This window comes from Alligator sinensis, unplaced genomic scaffold, assembly GCF_000455745.1.
Source record: "Alligator sinensis unplaced genomic scaffold, ASM45574v1 scaffold1051_1, whole genome shotgun sequence".
NCBI lineage: Eukaryota > Metazoa > Chordata > Crocodylia > Alligatoridae > Alligator > Alligator sinensis.
In genome coordinates this window covers 594,140-613,508 of record NW_005842473.1, presented here as the reverse complement: position 1 = coordinate 613,508, position 19,369 = coordinate 594,140, and the positions used below count along the sequence as shown (strand labels likewise).

The 19,369-nt window shown below is 45.3% G+C and overlaps 1 protein-coding gene across 1 annotated transcript in view; it reads left to right on the top strand.

Annotated features, from left to right (window-relative positions):
* ZFYVE28 (zinc finger FYVE-type containing 28) overlaps positions 1-19,369 on the top strand; it is a 264,687-nt gene that overhangs the window by 30,593 nt on the left and 214,725 nt on the right. The gene's annotated exons all lie outside the window — the stretch shown is intronic.

Genomic DNA, 19,369 nt, shown 5'->3' with positions numbered 1-19,369 from the left:
CAGCATATGGTTCCCCACTGAATGGCTGGGACCTGCATGGGTGCCGCACTGACCCGGCTAGCCTGGCCCAGTGGCATGCTATAGTACCAGGAGCCGCTGTAAGATTATCTAATATGTTGTATTTATGTTGAGATGTGTTCACAGTTTGTAGTTTGCAAAGCCTGGTGCATGATCTCAGGGACATTAAAAAAAAAAAAAAAAAAAGTCATTCATTCAGTTTTGTTCAAGTAAACTGCATGATTGATATAGGAATAAAAGATGACAGTTTAATTTTTTTTAGGATATATAATTACTGTATTTACCTGAATCTAAGAGGGAGTAGGCAAAGTCCAGTCTGTGGGCTGGATTGGGCAAGCAGTGAACTCCATTTCCCAGCCTTCATGGCTGGTGCTGGCCTCCATGGTGACCCCAGCTGCAGCTGTGCTGGGATAGCACAAGGTTGGGGTTGCCATGGAGACCAATCCCAACCATGCTGGCAGGGTGCACGGCCGGGCAGAGCAGGGGGTAGCTTCGGAGCCACTGGGATCTTGAGGCAGGGGCAGCTTGGTCTGGAGCTGCTGGCAGAGCTGCAGTCTGCAGCCTGCACGCTGGGCAGGGGTACGCAGGCAGTGGATCGCAGCTATGAGCTGCCCCTGACCAAGCTGCCCCTGCTGCAAGATCCCAGTGGCTCTGGAGCAGCCTCCTGCCCTGCCCTCCCATGTTGCCTGACAGCATGGCTGGGGCTGGTCTCCATGGCAACCCCAGCCTTGTGTTATCACAGTGCTGCTGCAGCTGGCGTGGGGAGAGAAGAGGCTTCTGGGTAGAGATGCTGGGGTGCAGATCCTATGTGGGGAAGGAGGTGAGGAGGCATGCAGCAGCTGTGGCTACAACTTGACCCTGACCGCAGGTAGCAGCTGGATCCTGAGCCACAGCAGCCATGTACCCCCTTGCTTCTCTTATAGTTGATTCCAAGACAAGAGACCCTTTTCCCCCATGTTAAATGGGGGGAAATGCCTTGTCTTAGAATCGAGTAAATATGGTAATGAAATTGCCCTTTCAGATCCATCCTGGAATTATGGTTGGCACTGTGCAGAGCCACAAGCTTTAGAAACAGTTAACCTAGCTCAAGGTTGTCTTTTATCTGAAAGTTAAAAAAATAAATTGGTGTTTCATAAAAAGGATTTTATTTTAATAGCTCTTGGTGCAGGTCCTTTTATCCTCTTGTACATGTAGAGTGGCTTTTTACAATTTTTATTAGGAGATGGCACACACCAGCAACATAAACCTGAAAACATTTGCAAAGGTGACTAACAAATGGGTCCAGCAAGGTTGGCATGACAAAGTTGTATCATAATACCAATGGTTTATGACAGTTTTGTCTAAACAATTCATGTAGACTTTGATACTGTCAAAAGCAGCAAGGGGAAATAATCTTTTTGAAGAGAAGCTTGAACCAGTCAGTGCTGTGGTAGTTTTGAAAAGTCTATGGCAGTGGGGACCAACCTTTTTTGGTAGGTGTGCCACAGATTAAGCCCTGTGCCCCCCTGAGTGTTGCTCTGGTCTCCTTCCCCTGCCTGATCCACCACTTTGCTCTCTGCTTCCTGCCTAAAACTTTTTTTCCTGAACTGCTGCTCTATTTTGTGCTCGTTGGCTGCGTGCTTCCTGTCTGATCTATTCTTTCGGTTCCCTGCCCTAACTAGTGCAGGGTCAGGCTGCAAAGCAGCAATCTGCTACATGCCATCCAGAAGCTACCTATGCCAGCTCTGGCACTTGTGTCACATGTTAGCTACGCCTGGTCTGCTCTTTCCTGCCAATTTCAGGTAGTCTGTGGTGCCACTATGCTAAGCTGATATATAAATGTATTAAATTTATTGACCTCTTTGCTTTTTAGTACCAGTGCTGTATTTTTCTTTGGTCTACTTTTTTCATATTATATAATCAGGCTTAAAACAAACACCTGTATTTTGACTTTCTCTAGTTCTTCCTATATAGATCTCAAAACACTTTATGATGCATATAATTATCCATTTTTCAAAAGAGGAAAAAAACCTGAAGCGATAGGCATTGTGGCTTTCCAAAGAAGGGCGGTCAGAGTAGGAGTTAACCCAGCTCTCTGGACTCTAATCTTACTTTATAGATTTAGAAGTTCACTAGGTCGCTACCTTTCTCTTCCATGAAACAAATGATGGGAAAAATGCTTGCTTGAGGTGTGTGCTGTATCACCCCAGTTTTCTGCTAAGGAATGCTTCTCAGCTTGGAAAACTTCAACCCAGCTCTGTAGTAAGGGTGACCCCAGAATTCTGTAAAAGGGGCATTCCTTTCTTGATAACATGCAAACAGGATGTTAACATGGATTCCAGTCTCTCAATCTGGTCACTTTCTGAGATGAATTTAGTATTAAAAAATGTTACTGGAATAAAAGAACCATAAAGTAGAAAAAATGGTCACCAGTTTGGTAAGTAGGTTGGTAGAATGAGTAGGCATTAAAGATTTTTTTTTTTTAAAATCCTATTTGACTAGCCTTGAAATATATTTATCTTGGGTTATAACATTGGCATTAACCAGGTGCAGGGAAATCAAAACTTGTTAACTTTTTATACTTTATTGCTAATTTATAATGCAAATTAAGTTGCATATGCATTTTGATTATAGAATTTAAAGCTTCCTAAGCAGAGGGATTTTGCATATGGATAAATAACTAAAAATCTGCAAAATATCTTGCAAGTATTTACTTAGATTCATGGTTCCCTCTAAAATTTTTTATTAAGATGGTCTTCAACTTTCACCAAAATAATTATTTTTTGTTGTCTATATCTTTCCTATGCTCTTACGTCTCTCTGGGAGTTGCTGTTCTCCACCTAGTGGAAATCGTAATCAGCTTTATATTTTCTCATGGAAATAATGTGAACGTATGGTACTTGCATCTGTGACTTACAGCAAGATGTCCAATTAGTCTAGTCCACAAAGTCTAGGTTCCTAAGTTTGTGTACTGTACAGACAAAATTTCCAAAAGTAATTTCAATTTTTAATGCTTTATTTTTAATGCCCCAATTGATCTCTTAAACCTGATATTATTCCCCCAGAGAATTAGTGGTCAGCACTTTGAGTAAATGCCTTAAAGATGGCTGAAATTAGTCAGTCAAAATTAGAGGCCTCCTACATCACTATACATTGCCACTCCGTTTACTCCAGTACAAGACGAGGCTTCTCCCCCCAACTAGCATGGGGAAAAAGTCCCCACCTCTTATAATTGCACACAACAAAATCTCACTAAATACATTGTCTAGCATTAAACTGTTGCAAAAAGCAGCATGTGCTTAGCGATGGAAACCAACTATGAGGTTGATTTAAATGCAGCCAACACTGAGCGTGACTAGAAAACACATGGTACGTATTGGGCAAACATGATCGGAACTTCTCACAAGAATAGGTTAGTGTAGCCCATCTGAGTAAGATGTATGGTAGTGTCCATTAAGTGCAGTCCCCCTCACCGTTGACTCTTTTTTTTTCTAAGTCTTGGTGAGCCACAACATTGTATACAGTTCATCCAGGATCCCTCTGTTATCCCTTCTCTCAACTTGGTGTATGTGATTACTGTGGCCCTGCCCTCCATGAGGTGAAGGTGGACCAGGTTGCCCTGCACCTCATCTGCATGTACATTTTTGGAGCATCCCAGGACTTGTGACAAGAACAGCCAATTCCAGTCATGAGTGAGGGCTAATTAGCACATGGGTCCTTTGTGGGGGGGGGGGGGGGGGGAATGGTATCTGGAGTTGCATGCACATTCTGTTGGCTGTTGTGGGGCCCAGCCCAGTGAACTGTATGATAAAATCTTAAGCCTTTGGCTTTAGGTCAATACCATACAGAGTTTGTACTCTACATAAGTAGGTGCCAAAGTGCTGCTCAAATTGTACCTGTGCAAAAACTTGCAGTAGATTCAAAAAAAATGTAACATGCAGCAGTCCTCTGTAAACTTAAGTCTAAAGGTACTGTATGCAAACTGCTACAGCTATTTTTAATTTCAAGGTTATTGTTTTCAAACCTGTTCCTTATTTCCATGTGCTCAGGGAGAGTAGGATCTGACAGCAAGAAATGGAGGAAGGGGCTGTCAGGGAAAAAGTTGGGGGGGAAGACGAAAGCAAAGGGCTACCTGATCCCCCAGATTTATATTCTCTCCTGTAACTGTGTGTGTGTGGTGGGGGGTGGGGAACAAATTCAAGGGAAACTTCCAGTAATTAGATTCTATACCTGGAAAATTATAACAAATTTATACATTTTCCATATATACAATCTAATTATTGGTGGAGGAGGTCTTTACAATTAGGGACCTACCTAAATCATGGTGGAAGTTCACAATGCAGTGGCACCTTTAATCTTGCTCTTTGCACTGTCCATGCTCCCCCCTGCAGCACCCCCCCCCCCCCCAGCAAATACTGAGTGGCTGAGAGGCAAGGCAAAAACTTGATGATTTATTGCCTCAGCCATTTAGCGGTGGAGGGGTGTGGGCATGTGGTGAAAAGTGCAAGATTAAAGCCACTGATGCACTGTGAATTTTTGCTGCAATTTAGGCAGGTCCCTATTTATAATCAGAGTCATCTTCTTTTTGAGTAAGTACGGTAAGTCAGTTCTACCAGGACAGTAGCTTTGAAGACCAGGTAGCTTTAAAGACTTGTATGAGTGAAATTCCTGTATCTGCACGGCAGACATTGAATCCAGTATATATGTATTTGGTACATGATGTGACTAGGTCAGATTTCTGCTCATGGAAGTGATTTTGTAGGTTTTGCTTTTGTTCATTGCTCCCCTGTATGACAGAGATACAGATTTAGTGGTGTTTATGACTTTGCCTATGCATATCTATGTATTTGTTGGCGTCTCAGACCTGTAGAGACTCCCTATGCCTGAAGGAGGGTGACTGCACTCAAAAGCTTGCCAAGAACTTTTTTCAACTACTCAGTTGGTCTAATAAAAAATATCACATCTACCCCAAGAACCTTGCCTGCCTACACATATCCACACTTTTGACATAGAATTCGCATTATTTGTTAGTAACTGGATTTTTCAGTCATACAGGCCCTAGAAACCATATTTTGTCTTTCCTTTTGTGGTATGTGCACTTTGATTTCAGTGTTCGTGGTAAAAAGAACCAAAAGGGATGGTATCAAGGTACCATCTTAAAAGCTGCAGTGGCACTATGCAGGGATATACAAATAGAGGTGTGTAGCCCTTGAGGTTTCCTAACTGCTTTATGAGTCCAACTCTGTGGGGTTAGTTGCTTAGCTCCTAACAATTTCTGTGCAGGCAGCATATGCAGAGAACCCCGGTCACTGGTTAGCAAACTAATATTATTTGAATAGTTGAGAACTTGTTCTGCTACTTAAGCACTTATTTTGGGTTATGGTATTGGCATTAACCAGGTGCAAGACTTGTGAACTTTTTTTATACTTTATTGCTAATTTAAAATGCATATGCAACTTAATTTGCATTATGATTATAGAGTTTAAAGCCTCTCAAGCAGAAGAATTTTTCTTATGACTAAAAATCTGTGAAGCATCTTGAATGTGGCAGGCATTTACTTAGTTTTTCACAGTCTGAAGAGACACTTCATCATTTCCTGTCTATCAATTAGTTTTTCATTACACAAGACATTTTATAGGTGCAAGGAAAAAAAAAAATTGATCCTTGTTTTCCCTTTCTTTCTTCCCTGTATAAATGAAAAAAATGTTTTTTTTCTAAATAGTGAGAAGTACTTGTACAATAGGAAAGGTTATTCCTTCATCATCACATGCGAGTGCGGCATAATCACTTTTGTTTAAACTTTTCAGGAAAATGCATTTACAGGCATATTTGAATTTGGGAACTCTGTAAACAAAGCCAGTTCCAGGTTGGTATGCTCCAGATTCCTGCCCAAAGCCTTCATTTCACCAAAATTTTTACCTCATTCTTCTATACTTTTGACCAGCCCTACCTGTTTGTGCTTGACTGACCAGCACAAATTCAGACTCCACATTCATACCCCTCTGAGATACTTCCTTATTTCTGGTGATGCTTGCCTGTAGCGATAGCCAATAAGGATGTGTGAAGCTTTGGTCGCTGATTTGATTCAGACCGATTTGGTGGCCGAATCTCTGAATCCAAATCGAATCGGGAGACCCTTTCATTTCTCTGAATCGAATCGGATCCCTCCAAATTGATTCGGAAGGATTCGATGATTCAGACATAGACACAGCTTTAAATGTTTTTTCTACATACCTCAAGGCACCAGGCAGCTTGTGAATGCTGAGATGCTGGGGTGGACGGAGTGTCCCATGGGAGCATGTGTGTGTGTGGGGGGGGTCCCCAGCATGCTCGGCAGTGGACCTGGAAGTGGACCAAAAGTACTTCCAGTCCACATCCGGGCCCGCTGGGGAGCACGTGGGGGATGTCTCTACCCCCGGCTCAGCAACTGGTGCCTCTTGGGTCTGGGGGGGGCACCCAGGGTTCCCCCATGGTTGACTGCTGAGCTGGGGCGGGGGTCCCCCCGCATGCTCAGAAGTGGACCCAAAGCACTTCGGGTCCACTTCTAGGTTTGCCACTGAGCACATGGGTGGCTTCCCCAGCGCTCCTGTGGGATGCTCCATCCACCCCACCATCACAGAGTTCACAAGCTGCGCTTGGTACCTCAAAGTATATAGACAAAACATTGAAAGCTGTGTCTATGGCTGAATTGCTGATTCTCTGAATCAGCATTGAATCTTCAGATTCGTTTTCAGCTGAATCGAATTGGGACAGTGATCTGAATCAATGAATCAAATCGCTGTCCCCAATTCAGGTTGCATCTGAATTGAATATGTCCCGTTTTGCACACCCCTAGTAGCCAAGTGTCCAAGTCCCTTTGTGCATCTTGACCTAAGAGATTGATTTCAGTGGGACATTTGGACTGTGCATTTCTTGGTAAAGATGTTGGAGTTGGAGTGACTGCTGAGAGAACTGCTTTCTACCCAGAGGCTGTATGAAAACTATTAACTCTAAGGCAGCAGTTCCCAAACTGACAGATTGCATACCACCAGCAATGTTTTCATACACATAGGCAACAGACTATGTATTAAAACATCAAAAGCTTTAGTAATCATAAAACATTGTTTTATCAGTTATGGTAGCCATATAAAACAATTGTAAATTGGAAAAAAGACAATGTAAACTTACCCATCCAGAGATACTTTTGGGGATGTCTTTAGTGGGAGGGATGAGCTTGCTTGACAGAGACAGACAGACAGGCATGTGCAGACATGCATGTGTAGATGCACGCGCACACACACGCCATCAGATAAGTTTGTAGAGGGAAGGGGTGGTGGGGCAGAGCAAGGCCCCCACAGTGAGGGAGGGAGTGGAATGGGCAGTGGCTGGGGTGAATGGGACCCTGGGGCTGGGGCGTGTTGTAGGACAGAACCACGGGAGCCTTGTCCTGGGTTGCTGTGTGGGGCATGGCTCCCCACCATTACGCACACCCCGGGGGAGGCATGGGGGGCATGTGCCCACTGGATTTGCGCACAGGGTAGAGGTGGGCTTCCTACTTGAATCTGTGTTCTGCTGCCTCAGAAGCCGTGTGCGATGTCATGTGTCTCCTACGTGCTGACTGTGTTGTGTGCCCTGTCTGCCTGCCCGGTGGCAGGAGGCACAGCATGGTGCCATGCACGGTTCCTGAGGCAATGGCAGTGGGGCACAGAGCCCGGCACACAGGGCAGCCCACTGTTCCCTGGAGGTTCTCCCCTCAGGTCAGCCTACCCTGTCCCCTCGGCAGGGCTAGCACGGAAGGAAATGGCCTCTCCCATTGCCCAGGCCCTTCCTGGGGCAGCCTGGGCCTTTCCAGGGGGGCAGAGGGGCTCCTGCTGCTGTGTGCACCCAGGGTCAGACATGGGGGGGCATGTGCCCCCCAGATTTGTATGGGGCGGGGGCAGGCTGTTCATTGGGCTCTGTGCCCTGCTGCCCTTGCCTCAGGAGCCACATGCAATGCACTGCTGTGCCTCCCACTGCCGGGGCAGGAGACAAGGCGCAGCCAGCACACAGGAGGCACGCAGTGTTGCGCATGGCTCCCGGGGCAACAGCAGCAGGGCATAAACCCTAGTGGGCAGCCTGCCTCCATCCCATGCACAAATCAGGGGGGCATGTGCGTTCCCTAGGGTGCGCGCAGTGGTGGGAACACCTCCCCACATCCCTAGATTAGCTGCCTGGGGCTCAAACTGTCCCACAACCTGCCCCAGGGCCCCATTCGCCCCTGCCTCTTCATTTCCTCCTTCACTGTGGGGGCCTCGATCTGCCCCCACCTCCCCACCCTTCTCCCAACACTCACCTGCTGGGCGCTGCTCCACATGTGACCAGGCTGCTTTCCTGGCCCCCTGCAGCAGGCTACGATTGGGTGTCGGTGTGCCCCTCCCCTTGGCCTCCCACATACCACTTGCAGGTTGTCTGTGTACCACTGGTGGTATGCGTACCACAGTTTGGGAACCGCCCCTCTAAGGGTTAGCATTGGTGCTAGGAACAAGCTACCCCCAGGGAATGTTGTTCCTTTTCTTTCCATGGGCAAGAGTTGCCCATTTTTGGGGGACACTAATTCAAGCAAGGAAGTAGTAGTACCCTTGTATGTGCACACTGCATCTAAAATGCTTTTCTGTTCTTAGCCAAAATATTCAAAATTTTTTTTTTTTTTTTTTTCCATTTTAATTGGTCAATTTTGTTAATGGTTTGCATCTTACATGATGGTATTTATTTTAATTGTCATTACTGAAAATGTATTGCTCATATTATGGTAGTGCCTATATGTCTCAGAATATCAAGGCCATGGTTATTTAGTGCTACATATAATAGCAACAGCTCAGTTGTTGACAGTGTTGTCAACTCCATCCCACAACACGCAGATAGAGAGGATCTCGGAATCCCTCCAACCTTTGACGAGGTGAGGAAAGCCATCAGGCAGCTAAAGAATGACAAAGCATCTAAAGCGGACAGAATCCCCATGGATCTCTTCAGGCCCAGGAGAGCTCACATCACAGCTTAATGCCCTCATCCTAAGGATCTGGAATGATGAGGAAATTGCAGATGACCTCAGGGATGCCATGACTGTGACAGTTTTCAAGAAAGGAAACAAGTCCAACTGTGGAAGCTAGAGAGTTTTGCTGTCCACCACAGGCTACAGCTTTGCCCTGCGGAGCAAGCAAGATCCTAGCAGCTCCAGAGCAGCCCCCTGCCCTGCTCTGCCACGTGCCCTGCCAGCATGGCTGAGGCTGGTCTCCACGGCACTCCCAGCCTTGAGCTTTCACAACCAAGCTGTGGCTGGGGTCTCCATGGAAACCAGCCCAAGCCATGCAGGCAGGGGCTGCTGGGAAATGGAGTCCAGCTGCTGGATGGATCAGCCATTTTGCCCACCCCTGCTATAGTGTGTACGTGCTCACTTAGAAGCAGACCTTCAGGCAGTCATCAACATCTTTACCAAGGTCTACAAGAAAATGGGACTGAAGCTTAACATTCAGAAGACTAAGATCCTCTACCATGAAGCTCTTAATGAACAGTCCCTGACTCTGGTAATTTAGATACATGGTTGAGTATTTCCCATACCTCAGAAGCCATCTCTCACAGAAGGCTGACATCGATGAAGAAATCCAACACCGCCTCAGATGTGCATGTGCAGGGTTTGGATGCCTGAAGAATTGTGTTCAAAGATCACAATATCAGATCTGCAACCAAGCTCATGGTTTATCGAGCAGTAGTGATCCCACCTTGCTGTATGGAGCCAAGACATGGTGTCATGAAGCTGGGTCCCCAGGGGTGGCTATGACCATGTAAGCTCCACCAAGAGGGAGCCCTCTTCTCTCACCTGTCACATTTTATTGGTGAAATAAATTGGGAGGCTGCCTACAGGCCTCTGCTAGGACCTGGTCCACTGGACCCCAATCAGACTCACTGGTTTTTGTGCCCTTTGCTGGGCCTCTCTTCAGTACTGTGCTGTGTGGGGCACCTCAGGCCTTATGGGCCAATTTTGTAGCTCCAAACCACCGCTTTACCACGCCTTAAGCCTCATGGGGGTTATTTGAATATTATATTCTCTGGTCTCTGCCTACTCAGCCTCCACCCCTTTGATATAGCTAAACCATCTAGCCTAAACCCACTGTCAGGCCTGGCTTTGAGGCACTAGCTCTCAATCTCCTCTTATTCCTTGTCTGCTGTGTCCCTCTGGCACAGGGCTCTCTGGCCCTCTGATGCTTGCATCCCTCCAGCACTGGGGCTCTACACAATTGTGTGCCTCGCTCTGGGTACTAATGAGGCTTCCCCTTATAGCCTCATCCCAGTCCACTGGTTCAAACAGTAACACAAACCTAAGCCCCTGGGCTATAACATAACACTAACAATAAAAGGCAGCACTCTGCCCCTTTAAGAGGGCAAACTCCCACCCTTAGGATAGCATACCCCTTAGTGCTGGGTACCTTGTGAGCTCCTAGAGTCTGACTGCATTTGGAGGTAGCGAAGCAGGCAGGCAGCCAGATGCATTGGGCAGCTCTCTTGTGCAGGAGCTCTGGGCAATTGCCAGAGAGCGAGCCCAGCCAGCCCTAGCCCTGAGCTTATATGTTCCCTGGGCTCTGACTCCTTCTGGTCAGCTGACTGCCTGCAGGTGCTGGCTAACTACCTTGTTAGCCTGTTACTCAGGCAACCTGCAGCTGTGGTGATCTACGTAGACTGCCAGGCTCCTTTGCTAGGCTGCTTATGCCCTTAACAGTGCAGGCACATTTTGGTGCTCCGTGACGCATGGACAACAGATAGGAGACATCTGAAGTTGCTGGAGAGATACCATCAATGCTGCCTGCGGAAGATCCTCCAAATCCAGTGGGAAGACCACTGTTAGTCCTCCTGCAAGCAAACACCATAAATATTGAGACAATGATCGTTTGACGTCCACTTCATTGGGCCAGCCATGTCATCTGGATGTCTGATGCCAGACTCCCGAAGAAAATTTTATTCTCCCAGCTCAGCCAAGGTGTACACTCAAGAGGAGGGCAGAGAAAGGGCTTCAGGGACATCCTTAAGGCCAACTTAAAATGCAACATCAACTCATGGGAGACTATCACCCTGGACTACCCCGAATGGAGGAAGTCTCCTGTTGGGATCTTAATACTTTGAAACTTCATGATGGCAGGAGATAGAAAAGCATGTGGCAAAAACAGCATGTCGCAGACCAAATCAGGAATCCGGTGCCACCCACCCCACAGGGAAACACACGTCTGAGCTGCTGTAGAGTCTGTCTATCCCAGATAGGCCTCATCAACCAACTTCTGACACACATAAGACAGATGATCAACCTTAACTGTGAGGGATTGCCAAAGAAGAAGAATAAAAAGGATGATCCCTAGTCTGAAGAGTTTACAATCTAATTAAGAGACTGGAACAAGTTTGTTTAAGACTTAGAGGAAACTTATTAAAGATACAGGTTTACAGAGGCCAGCTTTGAGCTCAGTGTGGAAGAAGAGTCAGCTCAATTAATACACACCTAAGGCTAAAATCACAAGTCCATTTTGGCCATTTACTCAGGCATTATTGGCTGGCAGTTTGCTGTAGGTCTTAAGGTAGAATTTGTTCTTAAGGAAAACTGGACAGTGGCTTCGTGCATTTGCACATAGCAGGGAGCATGGGAAAAAAACACTTTAATGCACCTTGGGGAGGAGCAGGAAGAAGTGAATACGGTGGGCAACTGCTTGTTACAAGCTGTTATTGCTAGTGGAGCACGGGCAGAAGGAAAGCAGTAGGTTTGACAATGGAGCTTTGAGTTTTATATTCAAGCATATTTTGAATATATCAGTTGTCTAGGAATGGGAAAGCTATGCTTTTTCAGAGTTTCTTATTAAGAAGTTGTCTGGCAGTGCCTCTAAAACCTCTTCTCAGTGACTTTCTGATTTTTTGTTTGTTTCCTTTGCACTTTTCTGTTATCAATCACTTGTACCTTGTCTACTAATAATAGCCAGTGCCACTGGGGCAGTAGTTCATAATAACTTATTTTATAATAATCCTGCTGCCAGCACCTCCATATTTACGGATGAGTTGGCATTTCTGTTATAAATCCTGGCTTGGAAAGTTAATATCTTGGCTATTTCAGATTACTTTGGGCTGAAGCTTGCATATATAATAAAATTTGTTAGTTAACATTACATAAAATAGTTCAAGGTGTTTTTAAATAACTACTTTAGTTCTAGAGACGCAAACAACTTGGACCTTATAATACTGCTTGGGCACATCTACAGGTCACTGTATGGCGGCATTGCTATGGTGCCATGCTTTAGTACTTCCTTCTCAAAGTACTGAAGCACAGCGCAGTGCGGGCGGTTACTGTGCCATGCACACAGTACGTGGTTAGATTTTGCTGCTACATCGCTGTAGCGATGTGCTGTCGGCGGGGGGGAGTATGCCGCTATGGTAACATAGCTAGCGATCACATATAGGCCCATGTGACTGCTACATCACTGTAGGGCAACATGTGGATGCAATCTTTTTGAAGTATTATTTTGCATGCCATTGCTGTTGGAGTAAGTGCATGCTATTTAAATCTCTCTTTGGCAAGAAACTGCGTCTTTGAATCTTAGTTTCCTTGTAGAATCTCTCTACAATGACATTAGCTTCTGTTTTCTGTAGGAATACGACTGAATGCTATCTATTATGATATTTGTCAGTATCTATGGCACAAGGTTCAGACCTACTTCTGATGTCAGTAGAACTTGACGTTTCAATGCAGATGTATGGAGGACGCTGGGGAAAAGTCTATAAAATATGCTGAAGGAGATAAATGCTCTTTATCTTTTTACTACGATATTTCAAGATACTTTACTTTGTGTCATGGGAAACTAAATAATTTGTCTTTAAAAGCAAAGTAACCATTTTGGAAATATTTCTTGATATGTTTGGCATTGAATAGAGCTGTGAGGGAACCAGAATCTCTGTCCTATGGGAAACGTCTTATATTTCCAAACGTTCAGAACTGGAATGAAAATTTGGGCATGTCAGGGAGATGCTCTGAAAAATCAATCTGGAAAGAACTGGAGATTTTTTGGAGAATTTTGGGAGGAGGGGCCACATCTACATGTGTCACTAGGGGCAGCAATACACTGTGGAGCTTATTGCTTTGCAGTATTTGCTCCTGGGCGCATGGTTTACACGTGTGCCTGGTGCGCAGCACATTCAGCTGGTTTGCAGGAGCCCCGTCTGGTAGGGAGTCTGGGGGGTCAAGTGGGGGCAGGAGGGTGCTTCAGTGCAGGGCTAGGTGGCAGGCAGCCCTGGTGCTGAAGCACCCTTGTGCCTCAGCCAGGTGGCTCAGCATCTACATGCGTGCTGCTGCCAGATCCGACCGTAGGGGTGTGCGGGGCCCAAGGGAATATCAGCCTGTGTGGAGGGGCATTAGTGGGGGGGTGGTGAGCAGCCGGAACATGAAGCCAGTGGCACGCAGGGGCTGCGCGGAGTGGTGGTGCCCTTGGCACGTGGGGCTTGTATGCTATTGTCTGCAGGGCCCCCCAAAGTGCAGGACCTGGTGTGGTCGCCCCAATTCACACCCCCAAGGGGCAGCTCTGGCTGCTGTTCACAAAAAGACTCTTCAGCAGAGCAGGACTTCTAAATGCTGCAGTTTTAGTTTTGTGTGCAGTCTAATAGGGGTGTATGTGTAGACATGTGTAGTTAATTAGGGAACTGTGCAGTAAATGTCTTGTGTAGATGCACCCAGGGTGGCTCCCAATGGGCCTGGACAGCCAGAGAGCAAAATCGCCAGGTAGCAGGCTGCTGGAAGCAGTGTGGGGAAGCCAAGGAGTTTGGTTTGGCTTGCCCAATCAAGTTCAGTTCTGGGTTTGCTAGGGAGCCAAATGGGGTGAAAGGAAATGAAGCACCTAGCCAGACCATCAAAAATTTTAATGGAGCCAGCATGGCCCTGCAGAACATCAATTCTGTGAAGCAGGATTTTTTCATAGCGGCTTGTATCTTCAGAATATTTTTGACTGCATCTGTCTGTGAATTTTTAAAGTGTTGGTTCCTGAAATATATTTCTGGGGATAACATTTCCTAAAAATCCTTCTGTACATTCTTTGTCTGTGAAGCTTTCTAACTTGTGCTAAGAATCTATTTCATGAAGAGCCCTTTTCCAGCTTATTGCATATTTTTGTTTCCTTCTTCCTTTTCTCTCTGACTCTTCCCCTATGTCCTTGTATTTTTTCTCTTATTTTTGCTGCTCTGGATTCACTGTCAACGTAGTGAAATGAAATGGGATGCTGTTCTCTGTATTAGTGGTTTCTAACATATTTTGTGCTGCTGTTGGCTCCCACAAAGTAGAGCAGCAAAGAAAAACAATGTAGAACCCAAAGCTAAAGGCAGTGGAGGGTACATGGGAGAAGAAGGAAGATGTGACAGGGACCTGTGAAGGGGAAAGGACTGGGACACAGGAGGGAGCAAACTATTCCTTACTTATTGTTGCATGACAGTCCTTGACTCATTTTGCTTGTATTGGATTTTCCTTGATCTTTTTCGAACAATAACATTGAGATACTGTAGTACTTTTCTTCTTCTCCATGCACTTGCAAAAAAAAAAAAAAAAATAAATCAATTGCATTAAGCCACTGTGACTGACTGACTTATTTTTTCTGCTTCTTTTTTCTTTCTTGTTCAAGTAAGAGCTAATAGAACTAGATTTATTTACTTGCACACACCTAAATATAAAGATCAGAGAACATGGATGGCATTTAATAATAGACTACTATTCAAGATTAAATTTAGAGAGAGGATGTGTTCTACCCTGGCAAAATCTCAAAATAGAAGAGCCTTGTAGTGGTTTTTCAAAAATCACACTTGAGTTGTTTTAAACCCACAGGGAAAGCAAATGAGAGTGCATTTTCCTTCTCTGAATATGACCTGCCACCAGGCATTTAAATTTTGGAACATTTAGTTTGAGCACCTCAGCTGACCTCTCTGCTATAGCACTATAGGAGAAGAGAAAGCAGTTGCTGACAGCAAGTCTTAAGATGTTGTAAGACTTACTAGATCAGTGGTCAGCTTGTAGCATAAGTAGCGTGGACAGCTTCTGTGTGTGTGGCACATAGCAGATTGGAGAGGGAACAGCCAGCACAGTGGTGCATCAGACAGGGAGCAGAACACACAGCAGCATATCTGGTAGGGGAAGGGGATCATTGGCCCTTGGGGATGGTGCAGGGCTAATTTGTGGTATTTTTGCCAAAAATGTTGTATCTCACTATTATAGATAAATGTCAACACCTTAAATTATACAAGGAAGCAAATGGGGGAACAAGTGTATTCATCAAAGAATTAGCTTACTTGCATAGTTTCTTTAATTAGTACTACCAGATATTAGGGCAGCTGCATTTTGTTTCCAAAGAGTTGGTCTCAAGTGTCTTCGCTCTTATGCTCTCAAACTTTCTTTGGTGCACGTATATGAGATTGTTGCTTTATCTTTAGTTTTTATACTGTACTTTGCAGTTTTATAAAGCATATTTTGTTCTGCTGTTGGTTCCCATAAAGTAGAGCAGCAAAGAAAAACAATAATATACCAAAGCTAAAGGCAGTGGAGGGTACATGGGAGAAGAAGGAAGATGTGGCAGGGAACTGTGAAGGGGAAAGGAATGGAAACTTTTCCTCTAAACCAGTACGGCTGCAACCTAGGTACCTGGATTTCACTAGCATTTCACATAGAGCATTGCCACTATGGTTTGCCCAGTAGACAAAAATGTGGGGCTTTGAAGCAGAGTAAAAGTTTTCTAGTCATTGTGAATTCAAGAGATTTTTGTTCAGGGGACATCCTTGTATATAGGTTGTACTTTTTATTTTTCCTAATGGAAGTAATCAAGAGTAGAGCTGCACCATATTGGAGGTGCCGTATTGGATCGAGACTGATAAAAGGAAATTTAACTGTCAGCTTTTTTGGCTGAAGTAGCTGGTAATTTCACTGATTTTAAATATATGCCTTCTGGCTGGGGTCCCCAGATGCCGTGTGCATGCATGCATGGCCAGGAATGCAGCTGGGCAGTGTGGAGAGCAGCGCCCTGCAGGCAAGTCTGTACAAGGGAAGGGGCATGGGGGAGGGAAGGGTTGTGGGGTCGGGGGGTCCAGATTGAGGTCCCCATGGTGAAGGAGTGGAGCAGGGGCTGTGGGCTGTACCCAGCCCAGGTGGTGAGTGAGACTCGGGTCTGGGGCAGGGAGCAGGACAGAGCCACAGGAGGCTTATCTAGGGTGCATGGGGGGTGGCTTCCTGCTGCTGTGTGCACCCCCCAGGGGAGGCATGGGGTGGGACATGTACCCCTCTTCCCCCCCCCCCCCAGTTTTGTGGGGGGGGGGGGGCATGTTCCCCCTTTCCCCCCCCCCCCAGATTTGTGTGGGGTGGAGGTGGACTGCCTGCTGTCGGTTCAGGACCCTCTGCTCTTCTGCCTTTGCCCCGGGGACTCCACATTGGCTGCGTGTCTCCTGCCCACTTGGCAGCAGTGGGGCAGCGAGTTGTCTCCTGCTGCTGGGTGGGCAGGGGATGCATGGCTGATGTGGGGCCCCTGTGGCAAAGGCAGCAGAGCAGAGGGCCCCAAGCCAAAAGTGAGCAGCCCGCATCTGCCCTTGCCCTGCTCGGCTCCACTCTGGTTAAAAGTGTCCCAGCGCTTGGAAATGGTGGCGGTAGTGCTTGAACTAAAGCTCATTTGAGTTTTAGTTCAAGCACTACCTGTGCCATTTTTAAGCACTGGGACACTGATCCCCTGGATGAGCCACCCATGGCTCCATCACACCCCCGGCCCCTGCCCCAGTCCCTCCCTCACTGTGGGGGCCTCAATCTGCCCTCCCCCATGCCCCTTCCCTTCCACAAACTTACCTGCAGGGTGCTGCTCTCCACCTTTCCTGGCTGTGTTTCTGTAAATCAGTTATTGGATCGGTATTGGCCGATATGGCTGGGTAATAATCGGTTATTGATATCGGCCAAGAAAATCTTTATCTGTGCACCCCTACTTCCTGTTTTCTGTTCTTGCTGTGGGAAATGGTGATGCTTTCTTCCTGTTTGCTTCCTGAGTTGCCTTACACATTCTATGAACAAAAACCTGGCCCAGCTTTGTATTAGCTAAATGCTGTTCTTGCTTCTGTTTTTCAGTGGGAGTTAAAAATGCTCTTGGCTTTCTCCATCTGATTCTTTCCTGTATTGTCCCGCCTCCTTCCCCCCACCTTTCTCTGTTCTGCCTTTCCTGTCACTTTTTGACTCCACTGACTTTTCATATCATATCAGTTCTTCTTTTATTCTTCTTTCTTCATTCCTATCATATCTCTATTCAAGTTTCCCACCTTCCCCCCACCCTGCCTCCTTTTCCTAAAATACATAGCAAAAAATAAATAAAATCAAAACACGTTCTCTAGGGTGCATCAAAACATGGACATATGCTAAAGGAACCTTAAGATCTTCTTTGTCCCTTTACAGTCTCTCCTATCAAATCCCTCCCTTTGTTGTTTCCATTTGCTGAAAGTCCTTTTAAAGTAGTATTGTAATTTGTCAAGGGTCGACTCAGTGTAATTTTATGTGCATATGATTTTTGGGTGCTACAAAATATTTCTATGACTTTTTAGATATAGTAATGTATGTAAAAATGTGAATATCAAATCATGAAAATATTATTCCTCCATTTTTGTTTTTAATAAAGTATGAAACCTAACAGGTCCTTACTTAACTACGTAACATTTCTTTGATTTAGTATTAAAGGCTCTTCTACCTTTACTGTGTACAGCTGTTCAGGTTTTTTTCTGCCTTTACTTGCTCAGACCTTCATATGGTCTTTGGCTTGGTGCCTGATTTCTAGCAGCTTGTCTGTCTTGTACAGATGTTGTGTTTCCCTCTGAGTATTTTAAAACCACTCAAGTGAATTCTTCAGGCAGGGTTTATAAATCCTCATACAACTTCTTGAAGGCTAATAATTTAAACTGCAAAGCTAGAAATTTAAAATTCCATGCAGCACATCTTAGGCAAATTATTCAAGGAACAAAAAAAAAAAATCTTATCTGTCTTTGCTTGTTACAAAATGCTGCTAAATAAACTAAATAGATACTAATGAAGCAAATAATTATGTAACAGAATAAAACTAGAGCTTATCTAAACAGACTAGAGAAACGCATTTAATATGATTGTAAGTCATAACCCTGGGTGTTCAAATATCTTATATAACTCTAAATGCCCAACTAAATGTGACAATTTAGGTTACATAGTAAACTTAAAATTATGTTGCCAAGTGGACATATTTTTTAACTTAAATACTTTGAGCATCATGAGTCTTTGGAGTAATTGAAAATGTGAATGAAGTCTGACTGCCATGTTGAATATAAAATTTGATGCTATTTAAGGTGATTGGAATTTTAGAAATGTGAGCTGAAGGACACGGTTCAGGAAGTTGAATTGATTTATGTTGTTTGAAAACACAGAGACAAGAGAAAGAGATGTTTAAAACAGTTGCTGTTACAAGGATAAGGCAGATTTCAGGTAGTGAAGACAAATATTGGGATTTAAAATGAGATGTGAATTAGAGATGAAGTGTGCCAGTGTTCACTATTTTCTTATCCTGAAATTCTGTTTTCTAATGCATTAAATGACCTTTCTTTTAATAGTCTGTGTTCCCTGGTCCAGAATTACTTAAATATATTGGTCCTAACTTCTCTAGACTGTCTAAACTGTTCATGATGAGTCTGGTGTTGGGGAAAAGGTGACATTATCAAAGATAATAAAAAGTCCTTTTTCAAATATATAGGGAGGATGAAGAAGGCACCGGGAAATGTGGGGCCACTGCAAGACGCGCTGGGCAATCTGGTGCTTGCGCCAGAGGAGAAGGCAGACCTCTTTAACAAATTCTTCACTTCCGTTTTCTTGTGCAAGGACCAGGACTCCCCCACTGTGTTTCAAGACGGACTCGAGGGGAACGCCTCAAGACCTAAGATTGAGGAGGACCGGGTTAGAGTGCTTCTGGAGGGACTGGACGTGTTCAAGTCAGCAGGTCCAGATGCTGTCTACCCCAGGGTGTTGAGGGAGCTAGCAGGGGTTATTGCTGGGCCCTTGGCATGGCTTTATGAGTGCTCGTGGTGCTCGGGCCAGGTGCCAGATGATTGGAAGATAGCCAATGTGGTCCTCATCTTTAAGAAAGGGAGGAGGGAGGACCTGGGCAACTATAGGCCCGTCAGTCTTACCTCAATCCTGGGGAAACTCTTTGAGAAGATCATCAAGGAGCACATCTGTGATGGGCCGGCATTGGAGATGATGCTAAGGGGCAACCAGCGCGGTTTCATTAGGGACAGGTCATGTCAGACCAACCTGATTGCCTTTTACGATCAGGTCACAAAAGCATTGGATGCAGGTGTTGCCGTGGATGTAGTCTTT